Source organism: Apodemus sylvaticus, chromosome 23 (genome assembly GCF_947179515.1).
Source record: "Apodemus sylvaticus chromosome 23, mApoSyl1.1, whole genome shotgun sequence".
Classification (NCBI taxonomy): Eukaryota; Metazoa; Chordata; class Mammalia; order Rodentia; family Muridae; genus Apodemus; species Apodemus sylvaticus.
The window spans coordinates 36,694,219-36,718,163 of NC_067494.1; the positions used below are offsets into that span (position 1 = coordinate 36,694,219).

The 23,945-nt window shown below is 39.2% G+C and overlaps 1 protein-coding gene across 1 annotated transcript in view; it reads left to right on the forward strand.

The window, feature by feature from the left end:
- Oprm1 (opioid receptor mu 1) overlaps positions 1 to 23,945 on the forward strand; it is a 35,237-nt gene that overhangs the window by 7,611 nt on the left and 3,681 nt on the right. The window lies entirely within an intron of this gene.

Below are 23,945 nucleotides of genomic sequence, written 5' to 3' on the forward strand. Positions count from 1 at the left end.
CTTTTAATATGCATCGAAGTTCTTGCAGCTCCAGTCTGGTCCATCATGCTGATCTTGCGAATGAGAAACTGAGGCCTGTTTTAAGAGAATCTAAAAGAGCTGAACGCTGGGAGGGGTGTAGAGTGCACCTAGTAAATTGGCTTCTAGGAGAGCTGAAGCCCTCCATGTTTTACTGTTTTCCTTAAAGGTGGCCTTGCAGTTCTCTTCAAAACAGACATGGTAGATAGAGAGCTAAACCCGGAGCCAAGAGACAGGTTTGAATCTCTGCCCATTGTAAGAACGCTAACCTCATGTTTAATCTCACAGGGATTTCAGATCTAAGTTGGATACTAGAGTAAAAATCTTTGCTTACTCTGAAGTGTCCTGCAAGAGAGAAAAGATTGCTCGATTGTTTCCAATTTACCTCACACTACAACCCACAGGACACAGGCCAGCAGGAGCAGCAGCAGCAGCAGCAGCAGCAGCAGCAGCAGCAATACAATAGCATGCACCCAGAGCCTTTACTTGTCCTAGATCATAATTTTTATCCATTCAAATAAATTGATCTGTAGATTATCTTTTTAGCCTACAGAAACAAAGCAAAGAATCTCATGGGTGTCACTGTGGTTAGTCTTCATATTCTTCCTATTTACTGTTTCTCAAGACATTGAGTCACTCAAATCCGCCTTGCTGGGGAGAAGAAATTCTGCAGATAGATAATGCATTTGCTTCCCTGCTTGATGAATCTTTTCATACTGCCTTATAAATTCAGAGGGTAGGGGAACTACAAACCAAAGTTTTGAACAAAATATGTCATGAATTCAAAGCCAGCTTGGGCTCCATGATGAGTTCCAGGCCAGATTGAGAAACTATTTCCAAAAATATCCATCCAAGATTAGATAATTTGATAGTTACATATTTCACTTTTAAATTTGTATGGTAATAAAAGGTGAAACCTGATAGCATAAAATGAAACTTTTTAACCAAATAAGAGCTCATCTGAGTCGCAAAAAAGTACTTATATCCACAGCTTTGTCTGCACTTTAGCTTTGGAAATTCAGGCATTTAAAATTCCACCCTACTGAAAGGTCGTCATCCTGACTTTTGTTGAGTCTGACCCTCTAGTCTGTAGAATACATCAACATGGATCAACTGCCAAAATCAAGAGAGCAAACTCTACAAATAAAGCAAGCATTGGGTGTAGTGTAGGGTAATACCCTTGAAGAATGCTGCGCCTTCTCAGAACTAAGACTCTAGGACGAACAGCAGAAAAGAGAAGGGACAGCTTTTTTTTTTCCCCAACATTCTTCCACTGAAATGCTGGGTTCTGTGCCAGCACAAGGTTGAACTTTCTGTGGGGGAAGATTAAATGTTAATTGAAAAAATGTTGCCAGCAGTACAACCTGAACATCAGCACCTGATTGTGCTTGCCAAGAAGAATAAAGGAAATTATTACTGACGTTATTTCATTCTTATTCATCCTCCATCAGGAAAAAAAAAAAAAGCTCATCGATTGAGTGAAATTAAACATGAGTTTGCTTCTGATGATGGTCGACAGTTGCTAAAATTAGTGACTGTATTAAAAGCAGACAGCGCTAATAAAGAGCCCTCTTTTATTTTTATTTCTTCTGATGAACAAACAAAATCAATGAACCCTTTGTAATAGAAATCATATATCTGAGGATTAAGGTTGGCGTCTTAAAATTGTATGCATTTTAAAGTCTTCATTATATTAAATAATAGAGTTCTTACAAAAGGTAAGTACAATCAGGGAAGAAAAATGTTAGGTTTAGGGTTCTTCCGTGGCCCAAGCTTGCCCCCAAACCTCCTGATCCTCCTGACTCCCTTTTTCACATACTGTTATTACTGGTCTGTGAGCCCACCCAGATAGAAGTTGTTTACCAGAGTGTGGTGGCTTAAATAAGACTGCCCCCCACCAACAGGCTCAGAAATTTAAATACTTTTTCCCTAGTTGATTGCACTCCTCGGGTAAATTTAAAAGGTGTGGTCTTTGTGAAGGAACTATATCACTGAGAGCAGGCTTTGGGTAAATTTAAAAGGTGTGGTCTTTGTGAAGGAACTATATCACTGAGAGCAGGCTTTGGGTAAATTTAAAAGGTGTGGTCTTTGTGAAGGAACTATATCACTGAGAGCAGGCTTTAAAGTTTAGCATATCAAATGACTCCCATGAAGAAGTAAGGAGAGGGCCCTGATCCTGGAAAGGCTTGATCCAGCATTGTAGGGGAATACCAGGACAAAGAAAAAGGAGAGAGGTGATTGGAGACTAAGTGGAGAGAAGAGGGCTTATGGGACGTATGGGGAGGGGAGAACCGGGAAAGGGGAAAGCATTTGGAATGTAAACAAAGAATTTAGAAAAGGAAAGGAAAGGAAAGGAAAGGAAAGGAAAGGAAAGGAAAGGAAAGGAAAGGAAAGGAAAGGAAAGGAAAGAAAAGGAAAGAAAAGAAAAGAAAAGAAAAGAAAAGAAAAAAAAGGAAAAAAGTTCACAACCTGCCTTGAGCCCTCCTTCCACCCCTCTCTGCTATATGTTTGTCATCTGAGATGTGAGCTCTCAGCATTCTCCATCAGTTTCTACCCCTGCCCCTTCCCCACAATGGTTCCTCTGGAACCAGAAGCCTCTGCCCCTGCCAGCCCCCCCCCCCCAATAAACTCTCCTTTTGTAAGATGCCTTGATCATGGTGTTTTATCACAGCGACAGAAAAGGAACAGACACAGAGTGATGTTAAAAATATTAAACATAGTTGATGTTTGTCGAGTATTAACTATGAACACAGTGCTCTCTTTGATGGACCAGATTTTGGTCACGGTGGCCAAATTAGATAACAACCTTCTTTTTCTCAAAAGCGCATTCTGAGGGAGAAGATAAATAAACTCTTTTACCAACAGTGCTCACTCAGCAATATAGAGGTTTCAAACAAAAGCAAGTATAAGAAAGAAAGAGCATGTCCTTGCTTTCAAACACCTTTGAAGTGTGTTTGACCTAAAGATATGTCTTCTAATACAGTAAAAATCACTCTGACTCTGGATCGATGATGAAACCAATGTGTTCCACTGCACCTGTTACATCCCCCCACACACACACACATGGAGTATTTGATGCTAAATTTATACACAAAATTAAATGAACTGATTGGCATTCTAGTTAAAACAGACAGCCATAGAACTGAAGAACTAAAAGATTTTAGAACAGCAATTGCTTAAAGAAGCCCTTTGGAAACAGTTGCTTTTAGACTAACCATGGGTCAGGATACATATTATCTTTAGGACACATGAGCAACATCTGGAAAACGTGTTAGGGCAATAGAAAGTAGTGCTTTAACAAATATAAGGTCATCATGAATACAATCCCAGGAAAAGAAACATTAATTAAACAGAACACGTGGTCCCCAGAGATCTGTCCTCCAGAACAGTGCCCCCCCCCCACATTAAAACTGAATCCCATGGGACCCATCATTGTGGTTGTCATCATTGTCATCATCATCTCATCGTCGTCGTTGTCATCATGGTCTCCAATATTAACATTTTCTGAATGCTACGATATCCCAGATTCCCTTCTAGCAATCCTAAATTACACCAGTTTTAAACATCCCTTGTCTTAACTGATTCAGGAAAGCACTAACATCTTCCAACCTTCGCATATGATAAATTTATTTAAGCCTGATTGATCTGGCTAAAGAAAAAAATGACAAAAACTAATATTTGAGCAAAAACTCTATGACAATTAACTTTTCAGCCTTTAAAACGGTTGCTCTCCATTGCATTGAGGATGGGTGCTGGAGCCAGTTGCTGGAGGCTCGTTTGGATGACTGCCTGGTATCCTCTCTTCATTTCTATGTCTTCCCAAAACCCATCAAAAATTATTGTGTGACCGGTATTGTGCCTCAGTGGAGTCAGAAAGAAGCAGAGAGGAGATCTGACTCCTTACAAAGTCTGTATCTGCAGGTTTTCTTTACATCACACGGTGACATTCTCAGTGGACATTTTATCTCAGGCTAACTGGGTCTTGTTCTCGGAGTCTGCCTTTCAGCTTGGGAAAATAGAATCCATTAATTATTTGTAGACTTGTACTGGCAAAGGCTCAGTTATGAGCGGAAGTTACGGCACTCCCACACACTATTGCTACCAGCAGTTCCTATCTGTGACCGGCTTAGCCGATACTCATGTCAATAAATTATGAGCCGGAGACAGTTGCTGTACCAGACTTAGCTTGCATATATCTGTTATTTAACCAAGAACCATGACTTTTCCATAGTTCCATTTAAGTCTCTGTCTCTGTCTCGCTGTCTCACTATCTGTCTCTGTATGTCTGCCTCTGTCTCTCTCTCTCTCACACACACAGACATACACATGCACACACACACACACACACACACACACACTGAACTTTCCATTCTTCTATTTAAAACCCAATAGGCCATGGATTATAAGACAGCTGAACCATTTTAGTACTCTAATTTACTACAATATTTTATTTCATTTTATAAAGTTTATTTTAAAATAAAAATTTGTAAATAAATAAAAATATCACATACCAATGTTAACCAGAAGTTATATTAATCTAATTACTAACCTAATAGTAATCTAAAGTCTATACAACTAACTTCTATACAGCTAGAATTGCCATGGTATATAGAAATGGAAGGTATATAATTCCACATTAAATTTTACATCTCACTATTAAATGTATTTTATGTAATTATCTACTGAACCCACACCCCAAAAAGAACTAGAACTGGGGTACCAATTAGCTTAATCTCCAGTTTCACTGCTCGGGTATGTCACCTGCATCCAGTTCTTCCTCATTCCTGAATATTTAGCCTTTCTTTTTCTTTTTATATTCATCTTAAAGTGTATCCACATGTATACTCCTTTGCATATATACAATACATACATATATATGTGTATGTATGTGTATATGTATAAATATATATATTCATACACACATTATTGTCCAGATTATACTATGTTAATGTTGCAATCATTTTTACCCCTTTGCTTTTCTGTGTCCTGTTTCTGATTTGTGAACATTACAGAGCCAGGCTGAGGCCACAGTTCAGTGGTAGGAAACTTGGCAGTCAACTCTGAGTCCCTGGTTTCAATTCCTGGTAGTATTGAGAAAAAGAAAGAAATAAAAAGAACAGAACAACGTTGAGGGAGCTGTGTGCCTCAGCAGCTAATGACGAAAAGAAAAATTGGAATTCTCTAAAGTAAAATTCTTGGGGCTGGAGAGATGGCTCAGTGGTAAAGGGCACATGCTGTTCTGGGACCCAAGTTGGGTTCCCAGCACCTAGGTTGGGCAGTTCATAACTCCCTGTAATTCCAGTTCTAGAATATCTGATGTACTGGACCTCTGTGGGCCTTCCCTTATTCACGTGTACCCGCCAACACACAGACACATATTCATACACATAATTAAGAGTAAGAAAACAAATATTTTGTAAATATTAAAAAGGTAAACTTATTGTAAAAGGAGCTGCCATGCTTAGGTTTGGAAAGATTCCACATTTATATTGAAAGAAAGATGCCGGTCCACAGAGGCTTGGCCCTGTCATTCTCCCATTTCCCTGTCCAAAGATTCCCATGGAGAGGGTCTGTAAAAGCCATGGTGACTAAAATAGGTTGAATCTCGAAAAAGCCCACACATCAAATGAGGTACAAGAAGAATGGAGGAGTGGTCCCTGGTTCTGGAAAGACTCAGTGTAGCAGTATAAGGCAAAATCAGAACAGGGAAGTGGGAAGGGGTGGGTGGGAAAACAGGGGGAGGGAAGGGGGCTTATGGGACTTTCGGGGAGTGGGGAGACCAGAAAAGGGGAAATCATTTGAACTGTAAATAAAAAATATATCGAATAAAAAAAATAAAAAAAAGAAGAGGAGGAGGAGGAGGAAAGCAAGAGAGAGAGAGGAAGGAAGGAAGGAAGGAAGAAAGAAAGAAAGAAAGAAAGAAAGAAAGAAAGAAAGAAAGAAAGAAAGAAAGAAAGAAAGAAAGAAAGAAAGAAAGAAAGAAAGAAAGAAAAGACAAAAAATCCTATTCTAATGAAGAGCAGCAACTTCATTCTAGGATTTTTACTAAAGCATCCACCTTATTTAATAAAAAGATAAGCCATTCTACCCTGTATCTGCATCTCCAAACTGAAACAGCAGATGAGGAGACTCTGAGCAGGTCATCTGCCCTCAGGACTAGGTCCAGGTCACAGGCATGCCTGTGTGGGCCTGTAGCCCCTGGGTACAGGACGCAGATGCAAAGATTTACAAATCCTCATCTTACTCTTGCTTCTGTCTGGAACTCTCCTCCTCCTCCTTCCCCTCCTCCTTCCCCTCCTCCTCCTCCTTGACTTCCTCCTTCTCCTCCTCCTCCTCCTTGCCCTCCTCCTTCTCCTCCTCCTCCTCCTTCCCCTCCTCCTTCTCCTCCTCCTTCCCCTCCTCCTTCTTCTCCTCCTCCTCCTTCCCCTCCTTCTCCTCCTCCTTCCCCTCCTCCTTCTCCTCCTCCTCCTCCTTCTCCTCCTCCTTCTCCTCCTCCTCCTCCTTCCCCTCCTCCTTCCCCTCCTCCTTCTCCTCCTCCTCCTCCTTCCCATCCTCCTTCTCCTCCTCCTCCTCCTCCTCCTTCTCCTTCTCCTCCTCCTCCTCCTCCTCCTCATCTTCCTCTTGATTGGCTGGTGCAGTTATTTATGAACTGTATGAAAAGCAAGCTTCATCATCTCCCAGACAGACTCCTTGAATAGTCTACTCCATTTCATTCCATATTCCATTACTTGGAATCAGATTGGAAAAAGAAATGAGGTATACCAAGAAGTTTTCAATAAGTAGAGCTCTGCTCTGTTGGTGGTAAGTTAACATGGAGAGAAGAGTCCTTAGTTGTGAATTTTTCACCTGAAAGCCTCGTGAAGCTATGCCTCAGCAGAATAAAGAATCTGGAGTGGCAAAGGTTGTGACAGGTGGATAGGGCAGGAAACCTCTACGGGAAGTAGGAAGATTCGGAAGTGTGTGAATGATGTGTTTACATTGAGCCGAAAGACATACCACACAGAAGTTTCTGCAGTGTCTCAGATGCCCTGACTTCTCCTGCATATCCAGCACTTCACAAATACCTGACCTGCAAAGCTCTAGATGGTAAGGAAAATGGTACCTCCCAGAGCAGAAAATGCTATGGCCAAAATGACCAATATTTCCAAATCTGTAAGTTGAGTAATAGAATTGTGAAGGTATATGTTTGGTTTCAGAAAATGTCATAGCAGGCTGCTGTAGAAATTAGAAACCTTTGTTTCAGGAATTTGGGGCTAAACCTAAAGTAATGGCTTCCTGTCACCACAGAAGACAAAACGCTTGGCAAACTAGACCAAGAAGATGACCCTTGATACTTCTCTATCATTTTCTTGGCTGTTCTCATCAAATAAAACACATTTTTAATAACTGTCATATCCTAGCCACTCAAATGATAAACAATTATCTTCTCAGAATTGGCACAGATCCCCAACCCCCCATGTGTGTGTGTGTATACACACACACACACACACACACACACACACACACACACACAGTCTTGGTTCTTGAAGGCCCCTTCAAGTCAGGACAGCTGTGTCTGTTAGGAATCTCTGCTGACCAAAAAGAAATGTGCGAATGTGTTAAATGAATGTGTGTTACAGTGTTAACCACCAAGGGGATGTTTGCCTGGGGAGCACAGTAATGATAAAAACATGTATTTTATGGAAAACTTAAATACAGATTCGGGTGTCAAGATGTTTTAAAGCATAAAGTCCCATAACATTTATATATAAAACTTAATAAGAATTTTAATTTTAGCTCAGAGAAGCTGTGAAATATAACATTTTGATCACTAAGTAAGGATATTAAATACACCAAACTCTTCTTAGAGTTGTCCATGTCGATGGTGATTTATACTGTAGTGTCTATATGTATACATGTGTGTAATGTATATGCATATATATAATCTGTATACACATATATCATACATATCTATACACACATATACATATTTCCAAATTAATATATTACATATTAATATATTAATTATTAATATATAATTAATTAATTATTAATGTATTGATATATATTAATTTGGAAATATATATATTTCCAAACTCATCAGACATTTTTAAAATACACCATATGTTAGGAAAAAAACAGGTACTAATATAAAACTAGGAGAAGAGGTTTCAAAAATAATAGATGACTCCCAAGAGCAATACAAGACCGCATAGGGAGCTTTCACATGAAAATATAAATCATCTTTGCGCTCAGAGTTTTCCTATTAAAACCACACTTAGACTCCTTTTTTGTGACTGAAACATTGCTACTGCCAAATGAGTCCAATTGGAAGCCAAGCCTATATTGGTTTAATAACCCCGTCGCACCAGAAGACTGAACTTGCAGCCTTTAAAAAACTAGCAAAACTTCCTTGCTCTGCCAAATTACTAGTTTATTCATGAATCATATTTTCCCATAACAAATGCTATTGAATTCTCCACAGGGGAAGGGAAATACCTTCCAAAAAAAAATCTCTGCCTGAAAATACTTACAAGGGAAAAAGGAAAACTCAGTAAGCTGCTTTCTGCTTCTTAGAAAAAGTCCAGATCGGCAGGTAGAATTTTTAAGTTAAAAAAAAATTATATAATTATTGGATGGAAAACAGTCATCACAAATATGCAATTTTATGTAAATCAGGATCCCAGGGAGCTAAATTGCATTACCTTTATTTTTCTTTCAATTGGCCCTGAAAGCTACTGTTGCAGACACTAATGAAATGTTAAACTACTTAGGTAGCAGCAGGTGTCTGGGCACACTAAAATGGTAAGGAAGGAATGCCCAGCTGCAGTTTTGACAAATGGGATTTCAAATTAAATTGCCATGAGCATTAATCAAATTACTCTTTTAAAAACTTAGTAACCATCAGAAGTCTCTTTTTTTCCCACATTTAATCCCTCTCATTCTGAAACCTGCTATATAGTTCTAATGCTTTATGGTACTATTTATCATTATATGTTGTTATAATTCCAAGGCACATACAAATTCCAAATTCTATGATTATAAACTCCAGACAACAAAGGAAGTAAGTCATAATTATCCATATCTTCTATTTGCATAACATATTTATAACTACAGTATTAAATAGTTTCTTGTCTGGAAATTGTTAGGAATCTCTGTGGTATTTAAAATACAGGTAAGACTCACGAGGGTCTCTACTGCTACCAGGGATTTTGTGAGCATCTATTTGCACAAATGTGGGTTGAGATGCTTACTAACCTTGGTAAAACAGATTATCATGCAGGCAGTTCATGTTTAGGGAATATATGCTGAATTGTAGAACTGACAGGCCAGACTTCATAACAAACAGACATAGATATAAATTCTGTCTCTTTTCATTCTGATTCACACACACACATACACACACACACACACACACACACACACATGCACACACACACTTTGGAGTAATACTGGCACACTATAAGCACTTATCATTTTAATTACTTTTTAATTATATTATTAGGTGTAGGTGTGTGCGCCTGTGCGTGTGTGTGTGTGTGTGTGTGTGTGTGTGTGTGTGTGTGAGAGAGAGAGAGAGAGAGAGAGAGAGAGAGAGAGCACTTGTGTTGAGGTCAGAGAACAATTTTCTGGCCTTAACACTTTCCCTGCACTCTAGGTCCTGGGGATAAAACTCAGGTCCCCAGTCCTGAACAGGTGCTTTTACCTACGGAGCCATTTTTTGCCAACCCTATTTTCTTGTTAAGTATTTATTTTACTATTTGTTTTTGGTGTGCCTGTATGTGCATGTGTGTGCAGGTGCCCACAGGTGCCAGAAGAGGGCATCAGATTCCCTCAGACTTACAAGCCTTTTAGCGTGCTGTGACTCCTGTTTGTCAGTGTTCTGTTTAGAACATTTTGCATCTGTCTTTCATAAGCTAATTTGTACATTGATGGAAGATTTCTTTGCTGGTAGGCATGTCTTGACTGGCGTTAAGTTGGTGCTAGACTCCTGAAGTAATGAAGTGTTTGCTTACTCCTCTACACTTTAAGCCCCGTTGATGATTGGTAGCAAATCTGATTTAGATGTTTGATGTCCAGGTTTTCTTTATTTGAAGGTTTGGTGGTTATTGACTTTGTTCTCTTAGTGTTTGCCAGACTAATCACAATCCCTCCTTCCTGGTGGTACTTTTGAAGGCTTTGGTACCTTGTGTACAAAACAAAATGTGGACTTCCAATGCAAAGTTGGAGAAATACAACCTTTAGACGAACATGTTCACTGTATCAGGTATGTAATTCATGTCAAAACAGAAGTGTATAGCTACAAACCACCAGTATAAAGATTAGCTTCTGTAAACTTTGGCTTTTCTAATGACTTGTTTATTTTCAGTCAGTGAGTTCTTACCTTCATATGACCTTAAGTTTTGTCAATATTTCCTCCCATTTTAGTCTGTAAGGCTTCAAGACATCCTTAAGATGTCTTGAAACGCACAGGCTTAGCAAATTCCATTGGTTTCTGAATATCTAGAAATGTCTTCATTTCTCCCTCACATTTGAAGAAAAATTTCCCAAATATTCTGGCATGATAATGTCTTTTCTTTTGTCACTTTAAGTATGCTAACCCTTTGACTGCCTTCCAGTTTCCAACATTCCTGATGAGAAATCTGCAAAGGTAATTCCTTCCCTGTGATAAGTCTGATGCTTTTAAGATCCTCTTTGTCTTTTAACAGATTCACTGTGTGTCTCAAAGTGGGTCTAGGATTCCATCCTACCCAGGGTCTGTCCAACTTAGGAGTGTCTGCTTCTGTCTCCAACACTGTCTCTTCTTTCACTCTATTTTATATCTTAGTCTTCTCTGTGTTTCCCCTCTCAATCTTCATTCATTTCTTTCTTCTTCTTTCTTTCTTTTTTATATTGACTATTTTCTTTATATACATTTCAAATGTTATCCCCTTTCCAGGGCTCCCCTCCAGAAACCCCCTTTCCCAGCCCCCTTCGCCCTGCCTCTATGAGGGTGCTCTCCCTCCCACCCACTCACTACCACTTTCCCGCCCTGGAATTTACCTACACTGGGACATGGAGCCTCCACCCCCAAGACCAAGGGCCACTCCTTTCTTCATTCTTTTTTCCAGGTTTAACACATCCAACATGGACGAGCCTCAGCTCAGACTCTTCTGCTCACTTCAGTCTGCCCTGATTTCTATCTTAGTTGCCATAATCTCCAGCTCTGGGGTTTCCCTGTGTTTGCTTCTGCATTTCCACCTCTAACAGTATTTCAGCACTGCCCAGTCATTCTTTTCCTGATTTTTCCACATCCTCCATTGCTTCGTGGGCCATCTTTAAGGCTATTTTGAAAGGCTGTTTTTCCTACTCGGTCTGACATCCTCTATCTTTCAGAGAGAGCTTCTGCTTTATTTCTCTTCTGGCTTTGTTCTTCTCCTCCTAAATAGTCGATATTTCCCTATGTCTGTGCTTTCTCATATTTTTGGCAAAAAAAAAAAATCTAGCTTAAATACAATAGCACATTAAATCTGGAAACAGAATCTTTCCTGTCTCTGAAGTTCATGGGTATTCATTCTTGTTTTGGTTTTAAGTCATGTAGCTCATCTCCTATTCTAAGCATCTGCCAGAGATGAAAATCTATGTCTTCCCTACCTTTTCTGAGCTTGTATTTTTCACAATTTTCCTTATATAAACTCTTTTGTGTTGGCTGTCTTACTTTCATGTCTGTCTTCCATCCAAAAGAAAGGCAAAATAGATAGATAGATAGATAGATAGATAGATAGATAGATAGATAGATAGACAGATGGGAAGGGGAGAGAGAGAAGGTAGAGGGGAAATCCCAGTACCTTTGTATCCCTGTACTGGCTGGTTTTGTGTGTCAACTTGACACAGCCTGGAGTTATCACAGAGAAAGAAGCTTCAGTTGGAGAAGTGCCTTCATGAGATCCAGCTATAAGGCATTTTCTTAATTAATGATCAAGGGGGGAGGGCCCATTGTGGGTGGTGCCATCCCTGGGCTGGTAGTCCTGGGTTCTATAAGAAAGCAAGCTGAGCAAACCAGGGGAAGCAAGCCAGTAAGAAACATCCGTCCATGTCCTCTGCATCAGCTCCTGCTTCCTGACCTGCTTGAGTTCCAGTCCTGACTTCCATTAATGGTGAACAGCAATGTGGAAATGTAAGCTCAATAAACTCTTTCCTCCCCAACTTGTATCTTGATCATATTTATGCAGGAATAGAAACCCTGACTTAGACAATCCCCCTGAAGGCACTTCAGCTGTGGGGAAAGGAATTTGTACCATCGAAGATATTTCAACAAGGCTCCCTGCCTCTATGTCTATGCATGTGAGGGGAGCACGCACACACACACACACACACACACACACACACACACACACATACACACACACACACACACACACACACATTAATATTTGTAAGGTAGGGCTCTTGCTGCCTACCTCCCTTGGAGCTTACACACTGTGAGAAAACTGCTCTTGCAGTTCATGAATGGCTTGGCACTGGGCTGAGAGTGCCCAGTTAACTGGCTGTCTATCTAGTCAGTTAACAAATGAAAACTACAGGCAGTGGTGGTGCACGCCTTTAATCCCAGCACTTGGGAGGTAGAGGCAGGTGGATTTCTGAGTTCGAGGCCAGCCTGGTCTACGGAGTGAGTTTCAGAACAGCCAGGGCTATGCAGAGAACCCCTGTCTTGAAAAATAAAAAGAAAGGAAGGAAGGAAGGAAGGAAGGAAGGAAGGAAGGAAGGAAGGAAGGAAGGAAGGAAGGAAGAATGAAAGAAAGAAAGAATGAAAGGAAGGAAGAAAGGAAGAAAGGAAGGAAGGAAGGAAGGAAGGAAGGAAGGAAGGAAGGAAGGAAGGAAGAAAGGAAGAAAGGAAGAAAGGAAGAAAGGAAGAAAGGAAGAAAGGAAGAAAGGAAGAAAATGAAAACTAACCAAAATTAACTGCAGCCAACTGCCTAAGTGTTCCTATGGAAGTTCCAAGTCTTCAATGTACCCCAAAGCTCCAAAATATTTACATCAGGCAGATTCTGCCAGTGCAAGCATAGCTCAGTGGGGGAGAGGCGTTCTCAGAGCTTCCTGCTCAGCCATCTGGCCGGATTCCTTGTCTCCGTTATTCCTGAGAGAGCTGTTCAGCCTCCACGAACACTAGTTTATTCATCTACCAAGAAATAATGATATGCATCTTATAAGTTTGTTATGAACTTTGAGAAAAGTCCAAGGAAGCTTCTTAGAAGAACTTCTAGCACTTGGTAAAACAGACCCCAGCTGCTGGCTGCCACTGCAGTGCATAGACGTGGTGTGTAGCTCCAGCATTATTCAGTTCGGTTCAGAGGTCATCTTTGTTAACAAAAGAATAGACTCTTTATGAGGTAATAATTGAGGCTCAGTCACATGACTAAGGTCACAGACAAGGTGCTCAGACCCATGGGCCCTAATTTTAAACATAATGTCCTTGTTAGGTACACCGGAATGTTTGCCTCTAATATGAGAAAGGACACAAATTAAAGAAAATTAATAGAATCAAGAAAGTTTCTTTCATTAACAGATATATTCATGATTGATCTTAGGACAGTGTTGTGCCTTGACTGCCTAACACCTAGGTCTTTAACTCAGAGAACACTACATACTCACTGCAAAATATAAACTATCCCTACAAAATATGAGAGTACCCACGATAATATAATAAAATGCTCTCTGACTTGAAAGCATCTAGATGATGCAAACATAAATCCATTCAAGGGCAATGAATCTATAGACCTGTGAGTGAGAGAAACGCTCTTGATTATATTAATTTTTCTTTTATTTATGTCCTTTCTCAAATTACAAGCAAACATCCAGATGTAGTGAAAGTCTGGTATGTTTTTGGATTTTTGTTTGTTTGGTTGGTTTATTTTGTTTGTTTTGTTTTGGGCTAGGATTTGAAGAAGTGAGATGTATCTTATAGATAGAAATAACCTAGAGTTCAGTGTAGATCTAGCTATAGGCACAGTGCATGGCCAGAAGCTCTGAGAAAAGGGGGACAGTGCTGACAACATGGTGAGATGCTAGAAAACATTTGCTTCCATAATTTCCTAGCTCCAGCTGGAATGGATTTTTCCTATTCTAAAGACAATGCTGAGTGTATATGCCAAGATGTTAGAGGTCCATCAGCTGCCAATTCAATAGTGCCCCCCTAATGGCCTCTTCTCATCTGGTTATATCACTGGAGAATTTCTAATGCTTCTCTCCACAGCTGATTTTCTTTGGCCTCCTGGTGATGGCACAACCACATAATTTACATCACTATGTCTAAGTGCACCTCACAATCAAATGTACACTAGCCCCAAACAGGAAGGGTGTATCTGTGATTGTGTGTATGTTTCTATGTTTGTATGTTTGTATGTATGTATGTATGTATGTATGTATATAAATATATATGTGTGTGTACACATACACATACAGGCATGTATGTATGTGTGCATATATGTATGTATTTAAGAAGCTTGCTATATCCAAAAACAGGATACCTCAGAGAGATTTGAGATTGGTTAGTACAAGACAAAAAGGAGTTTGAGTGTTCAAAGGTAACTTGAAAACGGAATCAAGCAGTGTTATTTGCATGTTTTGTAGTTTTCTGGTTATGGGAAAATTCTACTTTATCTCTGCTCTAAATGTGCTTATAAAGTCAACATATTTTTGATTGTTGGTTTTTTTGTTGTTGGTGATTTGTTTGTTGTTCAATTGGTTAGTTGGTTGGTTGGTTGGTTGGTTGGTTGGTTGGTTTTCCATTGCGGAGAATCTTCACATGATGTTGATATCCAGCGAAATTCTGTTCCCCAAGGAAGAAATCCCACTGGTTACAGCTAAACTAATTCTCTGGATACTGTCTGGGCTCTTTGTCTTTCTGCTATCTCTCAACATTCCTTCCAGTGTACATTACTACTGATTCTCCTACACCACCGAGGGAACGTAAACATGAGGAATGGTGTGGGAGGGCTTAGATGACAGAGCAAGTATGTTTTACTCCCATGGAAGTGGAGTCTTTTAAGAGTATGAAATGACCAACGCTGTCCTAATTGATGACAGCTATGAATGTGAACATCAAAGGCAGGAAAAGTCACAGGCTACTGAGTTTGTACAAAGCAGAATACTCAGGACAGTGTAGATTATAGATGGCTCTGGAGTATAGCAAACACCACAGACAGAACAGGTGAAACTCTAAAAAATATTGCTCATTTTCAGTAGAAATACAGCCTCATGTATAAACAGAAAAACTTCAAAATGTATTCTCAAACCCATGGATAAGTTGTCACTTGCCTTTATTTGATTTTTTTAATATTGTTTGAAGCAAATTCAATCTTTTATTTTCAACATGGTCCGCTATGAATAACCAAAAAATTATATTGTTGGCCCCCATATCAGGAACACCTTAGAAATTATTTTTGAAAGAACGTAAGTAAATAACTTAGGAATGGATATCCATATACAATAGAAAAATTCTTATAGGATGACGTAGTAGTTTACAGAGTTTCATCAAGTATTACTGTTCACACACCCCTCCCCCCCGTAATGTTTTAACCTATTGTGGGACTATAAAATGAAGCAGATAAAAAAGAAATACCTTTGGCCTTTCTACTGATGAACATATTTGTGGTGGAAGTGACCAAGTTGTTTCCTGATACCTTTTGGTTTCTAGCCCAGATTAAAACACCAACCCACCTTGTCACAAACCTGAACCGGTGACCTCTCAATAAGAAGAACAGTTATTTAAAGTTTACAAAACAGAGCTATGGGACATAAAGCAGGTTTCTATTCAGAAGTCAAATCTCAGAGCAAGAGAGATAAAGGGAAACTAAATACAAACTTTTTTTTCTACTTTATGCTATAAGACAGGTAACATTTTTCTCCTTCTTTTGAAAAGGGTGAATAAAAGAACTAAGAAAAATTTAGTGTTGGAGTCATGAAGTTAGAAGAAAAAAAATGTTCTCCTAGCCAGACAAACTGAAAGCCTGGATAAATCATTAGAATTCAGAAGAGACCACATACACCTCAAGATGTAGAGGCCACACCAGTTTCATGACTGGAGTTCCACACAGTGGCAGTTAACTGTGTCAGTTGACACTTGTGTGTCTTCCAGTCCCCAAGCCAGAAAAGATAGTGCAGCAGTGGGGCAGAAATTCTAGGTGGCATCTGGGAGAGTAGTAACTCTCTGGAGGATTAGAAGACAGATATCTAAAATCAGATTAGCAGGTACTAGTGTATCATGAGTGAGCGGAGCACATCTCATCTTCCACACTTGTTAAAAACTGGACAATTCCAGACATGACCCCAGACAGGCTGCAATGGTATTGGCTTCAAAGATCTCCCTCAAATCTACAGACATGATACCATTCATACATGGCAGTGTTATACTGTACAGGAGACAAGTAGGAATATATTAACCCCCCCCCAAAAAAGGTCATAAAAAGCAAACACAGTGACTTTAAGATAAATTATACTTAATATTTCAAATGAATAAAATCAATGTTTCCATGAAATGGGTTGAATCACATGAAATTGAATATGAGTAGACACCAAACACCTCACGTTATGTATTAAACACATGAACAGAGGGATGGCAGAAAGGCAATAATTGTTGAAGCAACTGCCCACACATCTGGACAGGCTGGGAAGTACCACAAACAATATATTTTTCAATAAACACACATTTTACATAAAGGAAGGAAGACTGAAATGCCATAATAAAAGAAACTATGGCCAGGCAGTAGTGGCGCACACCTTTAATCCCAGGCAGATGCACATGGACCTCTGGGAGATCAAGGCCAGCCTGGTCTACAAAATGAGTTCTAGGACAGCCAGAGCTACACAGAGAAACTTTGTCTTCAAAAGGAAAAAGGAAGGAGAAAGAAACTATGAACATAACATTTCTTAAGATAATAAGATGACTTATCATAAGACTATGTGTGTGTTTGCATGTTGCATGTGTATGTGTGGATTGTATGTCCATGTGCATCTGTGTATGTGCATGTGCATTTGTGTGTGTGCATGTGTGTTTGTATGTGTGACATGTATGTACATGTGAGTATGTGTGTGTGTGTGCATGTGGATGTGTGGACATATGTGTGTATATGCATCTGTGTGTGCATGTGACTTATTTTTTTTTCTCCTGAGGCCGGGTTTCTCTGTATAGCCCTGGCTGTCCTGGAACTCACTCTGTAGACCATGCTGGCCTCAAACTCAGAAATCCACTTGCCTCTGCCTCCCAAGTGCTGGGATTAAAGGCATGTGCCACCACTGCCCGGCAACTTATTTTCTTGATTGGAGGAAAAGAAAACAGTGAATAGAATAATATTCAAGGTAAATGAATGACGTCACTGAGAGTGACATCATCTTGAGAGCTTGTAGACTGTGTCCTCAATGACTGCCAGCTGCTTTGTTAGTCATATTAAGGAAACAGCAACACCTGCACTACAAAATGATCTTTGAGCTATAAAAATGAACTGAAAAATGAAGTTAACATTTCAACACAGGACTGTTCTTATATTTGCATCACTAACTAATATAAGCCCTTTTGAGTGCCTGCTACATATTGAAGGACTCTAAGACTCAGCCCTGCCTTGATCTCCTCTCTGTCAGAGGTGGGCAGAGGGCAACTCTGAGGACACTCAATGAAATTTCATTCTATGATTTATTGTAGTTGCTATTTAGATCATTTTATTAACCTTAGTATAAGGAAAGTCTTTGTGATTAACATGCCTTCACATACACACAGACACACACACACCATGCACACATAGTCCACTTATACACATGCAAACACACACACACACACACACAAATGCACAAGCATACACATGCAGATACACATGCACACACACATCCATACATCCACATGCAAACACACATGTGCAGACACACAAGCATACACATATTTGCACATACACACATACAAACACGCATGCACACACACATCCACATGCACATCCACATATGCACATGCATATACACAGATGCACACTCACATACATCATGGAAAAATGATTTCAGTGATAATTTAAGCAGGCATACCTTTGCAAAGAAAGAAGATTATTTTCCACGGTTACCTTGGTTGAGCTGGACTGTGGCCAGAGATTCTCAGAGGCAATGTGTTGTATAACCTTGTTGGAAAAGCATTCATAAATATGCAAGGCTCACTAGGCAGTATAATAGGTACATTTCAGTTTTTCGATTCCATCTGGAGAAAAGGAGCAGAGAGAACCCTCTCATACACACAGCTCTCTGTGCCTTGTATCCTTTCCCCTAAGTCAGGGTCTAGAGATACTCTACATCGGAAGTACTAGTCTGTGAACTTCTGTGACAAAGGCAGTTGATGGCTGTAAACTTTGATGATGAATTAGCCAGACATTTTATTTCAAATTTTCTGCATCACTATGAAAACGTTGCTCTTGTTACAACGAATTAAATAGCTGTACATCCATTCCTTTATTCAGCCCTTTTAACAAGCACTGGGTGGTATCCATCTTGTGCAAGGGTTTTGAAGGGTGGGTCAATTTTATCTGTTTCGATTGCTTTTTGCCCCATCACTTTTCACATCCAACTCACATTGGCTGTGTATAACTTCACCAATTTGCTACCAAAAATAAGGCCAGCAAATATCACCAAAAGTGCATGTGAGCTATTACAACTATTGGGCTAATTTCCAAAGAAAATGATTTCCCAGCAGACTGTGTTCTCTAAAATATTTTTTAACTTGCACAAACAGGAAGCTTTGCAAGCTTCTACAATTTAGTTTTCTAATTCTGACACTGATATTGGTTTCTGAAAAATGTATTAATAATGTTGACACTGTTTATCATATTTTAGAGTTCTCCTCATGGTTCCTTCAGTATTAAAAAAAAAAACTACAGACACAGCATTATTTGAAGTTACTTGATTTTATCTATTGTGGGTGTGTGCATAAAACACATTTCCTTTCCTCTCAGAAGCTCTGAATTTGAAAGCTATATCTATGCTCTAAAACCTATGTTCTTAGGAAAAAACAAACGTTACTATCCATGAAACAAAAAAGCTGTAGCTCTGAATTGGACACTCTGATAATGTTTTAAATATATGAGTGGGGGGATCTGTCTGTCTGTCTGTCTGTCTGTGTGTGTGTCTGTTTCTGTGATCTCTGTGTTTGTCTGTATGAATCTGTGTGTGTCTATGTGTCTGTGTGTGTGTGTCTGTGTCTCTATGTGTCTGTGTATTCTGTATAGTAGCAAGAAGTTCTAGGTTAAGGATTTTAAAATTATTCAATTTCTACTGCTTATTTACATAACTCAATGTGGCAAAATAATATTACCCTAAAATATATATTTATCATAGAATCTAAAATGTTTTAAGGTAAATATGGCTTAGTAGTGTTTCCTGTTCCATTAAAAATATGGATTTCTGTGTGGGGATATAGAGACAAAGGTCATGGCAAAACAAGGTAGATGGGGCACTGAAAATTGTCAGTATATATTGTATATATATACTTAAAAATAATAAAATTAATATAAATGTAATCAGTAAATAAATAGCCAGACAGTAAAATAAAATGAAATGAAGACTAGTATTAGCGAGAATCTTAGAACAATAGAAACACAGCCTATTATCCCCCCAGCAATAGAAGGTACACACTTCACTCTCACTTTTATTAACCACAGATGTAAAAGTAAAAGTAATACCAGTTATTCATTTTAAATTTTCTATGTATAAAGCTCACCAATGGTCCCAGAAAGTAAAACTTCATGTAACTCTGTCTGGAAGATTCTTTTCTCATGACATCACTGGAGGGATTGGATGTTGGAAAGAGTAGTGTAGGCAAAGAGAAAACAGAACACATGGGTAAAGCGGGAGTGAACTCAGCCAGAGGCCCCCAGTAGTGCTTTATCCTGGGGACACATGGAAAATTGCTACTTCATCACTGGAAGGCTAACACTTCTTTGTTTAATCTTCTGGAAATTTCTATCTGCCTTTTCTTGGGGTCAAAGTGACAAATAAATCAGCTTTCACCCACAGGGGAAGATTCACCTATGATGTCACTCATATGTACTCTGCTTTTATTGCCTCGTGGGAAATGTGCTCAATGACCTTGTAGCATGGCTTCTGAAAGAAATGCAAATGAAATCTTTTAAGCATTTTAGAGCAAAGCAAGAGGTTGCTGCTTAGTCCTTAGTGGAGGCAGTAGAAAATATAACGGAAAATAACATATGGCCTTTTTTTATATTAATGGAAAATAAGAGTTTTTCTTTGGGCCTTATTATTATAGAATTAATCTCTCTCTCTCTCTCTCTCTCTCTCTCTCTCTCTCTCTCTCTCTCTCTCTCTGTGTGTGTGTGTGTGTGTGTGTGTGTGTGTGTGTGTGTGTCTGTGTCTGTGTCTGTGTCTGTGTGTCTATGTCTCTCCTTTCTCTATGAGTCTGTATGGATGTCTCTGTGTGTGTGTGTGTGTGTGTGTGTGTGTGTCTGTGTGTCTGTGTGTCTGTGTGTCTGTGCCTGTGTGTCTATGTCTCTCCTTTTTCTCTGTGTCTGTATGGATGTCTGTTTGTCTGTCTGTCTGTCTGTCTGTCTGTCTGTCTGTCTCTGCCCCTCATTTCCTGCCTCCACTCACACACACACACACACCTCAACCTGGATAATAATGGAGAAATTCAGACAGGTGTTCACGTGACCATATCTCCACTTGCGTGATTTCCTGCAATGAAGGACAAGCATTTTTATTTCATTTGATTTACCTCATTCATCAAGAGCTTGAAAAGCTAATGCTCTAGGGAGTCTTTCCTGCTCCATTAAAAATATGGATTTCTGTGTGGCGACATGGACACAAAGGTCATGGCAAAACAAGGAGACATTTCCAATATTGTGCCAAATTTATAAAGGAAACTCACTCAACCTCTTCCTTTCTCACTCAAAATCTTGAAAGGTTAGAAAGGGCTTGAGGCTAGGAGACTTTTCTTCTCCATATGTCCTCGGCTTTACTGTGAATACGTAAATATGATGGGGGGAAAGAGTTGAGCTGTGTGAAAGACATGATTTGATGTAAAGCCAGCAAACCAGATTGGAAAATATATTCTTCATGCTTATGGGCTCTCTCTGTCCATTCTTTTTCTGAACAAAGAGTCACCACAATTCAAAGAATCAACACAAAAGCAAAATAGAAGAAAGATGGGCTAAGGCAACTACTGGTCAACCACCAGGAAGGTAGTTGATTCACTGAAGCTTCCTCTGCTCTTAGTGAACCAAGATCAATAAAGTTTTAGAAAGAAGTAATAATTGGGGAAATGGTATGAGAGACGAGTAGCAACAGACAGCAGTTGCTTTACAACCACATACACTGGATGGGCATTTATAAGCAAAATATAAACATGTGAATTGTAAGAGTATAAAGATACCTTGCAACACAGGACCTGAGTTAGACATACTATGGTAGTTCAACATTGACAATCCTAAGACAAACACAGCACTAAAGCACTAAAGTACTTTTACATAGTAATGCTTCTAAGTTTACAGAACACAGTTAACCAACCATATAGAATACATAGTTTTAAGTATTTATTATGAAAGTCTTAATGGGATAAATAGACAGTATTAGGTCACTTCTCAGTAGAGAAGGTGCAGGCAATACTAGGAAGAGCCTGAGGTGCAGAAGAGATTCTTCCAAGACCATATGCCTCAATTCTTCATTTTGAGCACCTCACTCATTTCCTTCATTTTATTTCCATTCAGTGTGCACAGTATGAAGAAAAAAATAATAAAGGCTGGAGAAGGGATTGTATTTAATATCTACAGGTTTGGTCAAGACCCATTCAAGCAAAAGGAGCAGCAAAGACAACCCTTCCTTCAATTTGCTTCTTGCCTACCTGCTAATTCTGCTAATTCATGGCTCCTAGTATGCTTCTGATAATTCATTTAACTTTCCTAGGACAACATTCATACCGGCACACCATAGCAGAACATAACAAAGGCTCATTCACTGAGTAACAGTACCCCTTTCTGAAGCAAGCCATTTCTCCAGATAGAAGAGTGTGGAAAAATGCGGGCGGCACACCCAAACTGCTGTCTCTACAATTCGTTTTCATATATTTAGAAAGCTCCTGATGTGAGTCAGAGCATGAGTACCTGGGATCAAAACTCTGGTTCCCTTCAAAGGAAGGATCTCTAAGCATAATAAGAAAAATTAAATAGCAGCGATCCTACAAAATGCCAACAGAAAGTTCTTTATGATATTTGCTTTGTATGGTTTAATTGACAGGTAATATTTTATATATTAACCACATAAAATGATATTGTGATATGCATATGTATTGTAGAAAAATGAATATTCCCTCCCACCACTTTCCTTTCATGGTCAACACTAATCAAATTTCATTTCACAAACTCCTCATTCCAAGGAAGGAAACAATTTTCTTAAACTGAAATAACTAGGCATTCCAAGCACCTGTGGGTGAGCAGATAAAAAAAAAAGACTGAGAATGTAATGAGTCAGAAAATTGCCTTAAGTTCCTTTCTAGAGTATGACTAATGTCAAAAAGTATGCCTTTGAATCAGAGGTCTATCATTGATAGTTTATCTAAAAAAAGAAAAAAGAAAAAGAAGAAAGAAAAGAATGTGTGTGTGTGTGTGTGTGTGTGTGTGTGTGTGTGTGTTCTACTTTAGGGAAAAATCTTTTCAGATACCAAAAACACCAAAAGGGTTTAAATTTCTTGAACATCCAGGTTTAATTTTCTTGACCACCAAAGTGGGTGGTTTAAAAATGCTTAAAATCACTATTATAATTTTATTTCGTTCACTTGCTTCCATTGAAATTACCTACATTCTTTTGGTAGATGGTCTTTACTAAATCACCACTCAAGTTAACCAGCTGTCTCTATCTTCTTGTGTTAAAAATCCTATTAGACAGTAACAGTTATAAAGCAAAGTAACCTTGCATCTGGAACCTACCAGTTGTTCTGCAAGTTCTGTAGAAAACAACAGTTGTCAAAGGTGGAACTCAGGAGCAGTCTCAGCTGGTTGGTTCTGGTGATATCCATGAAACAGTCTAAAGTTTCAGCTTTCTGCTGTTCATGGAAACTAAAACAGTTTTGGAATTAAGCCCCTACACCAGAGGCTCTATAATATCACATCCCACAGAAATCAGCTGTTTGGGGCTGGGTTAGATCCTTAACCTTGTGTGACTGATGGAAGCTCTAAGCACAAACTGAAATTTAAAAGGAACTTACTATCTTCTGTACATAGAAAGTTCAAGGAAAATCTTGCTTCAAATATTACATTTTCTTGTGCTCTCTCAACTCATTAGGCAGGGGTCTTTTCAAATGAAGTTTTGTAACAAGTATAGACTCTAAAATTTCTCATGTTTGAGACCCTCTAAAGAAACTCATGTATAGTCTATGTGTGTGTGTGTGTGTGTGTGTGTGTGTGTGTGTCTGTCTGTCTGTCTGTCTCTCTCTCTCTCTCTTTCACACACACACACACACACACACACACACACACTTTCCCTGAAAATAAAACTAGGTTTTAATTAGCTCATTCCCCATGGTTACGGAAAGCAATACCCCAGGCTAGATAATATATAAATGAAAAAAAGGCTATCCAGATCACAACCCTCGAGGCTAAAATTCCAAGCACCATATAGCTGCAGCTCGGGTAAGAACCCTTCTCTGCCTCACATCATGGCTGTATCATGACAGCTGTTCATGCTTGAGGAAGGTGCCACATGGCAGGAAGAAGGCAAGGAGGATGCAGGGGAAGGGTCAGTCTTACCCTTTCATAGCAACCCTCGCTCAAGTACTCACCAAGATTAGAATGACCACGTCAATTCATTTTGAGGACAAACCCCACAACCAATAGCCTAAAAAGTCCCTGCTACTCTGGTCTCTTAAAGGTACCCTCACCATTAAGCACTATCATACAGGAGGCCAGAATGTAAATATACGAACCATGTCTTTA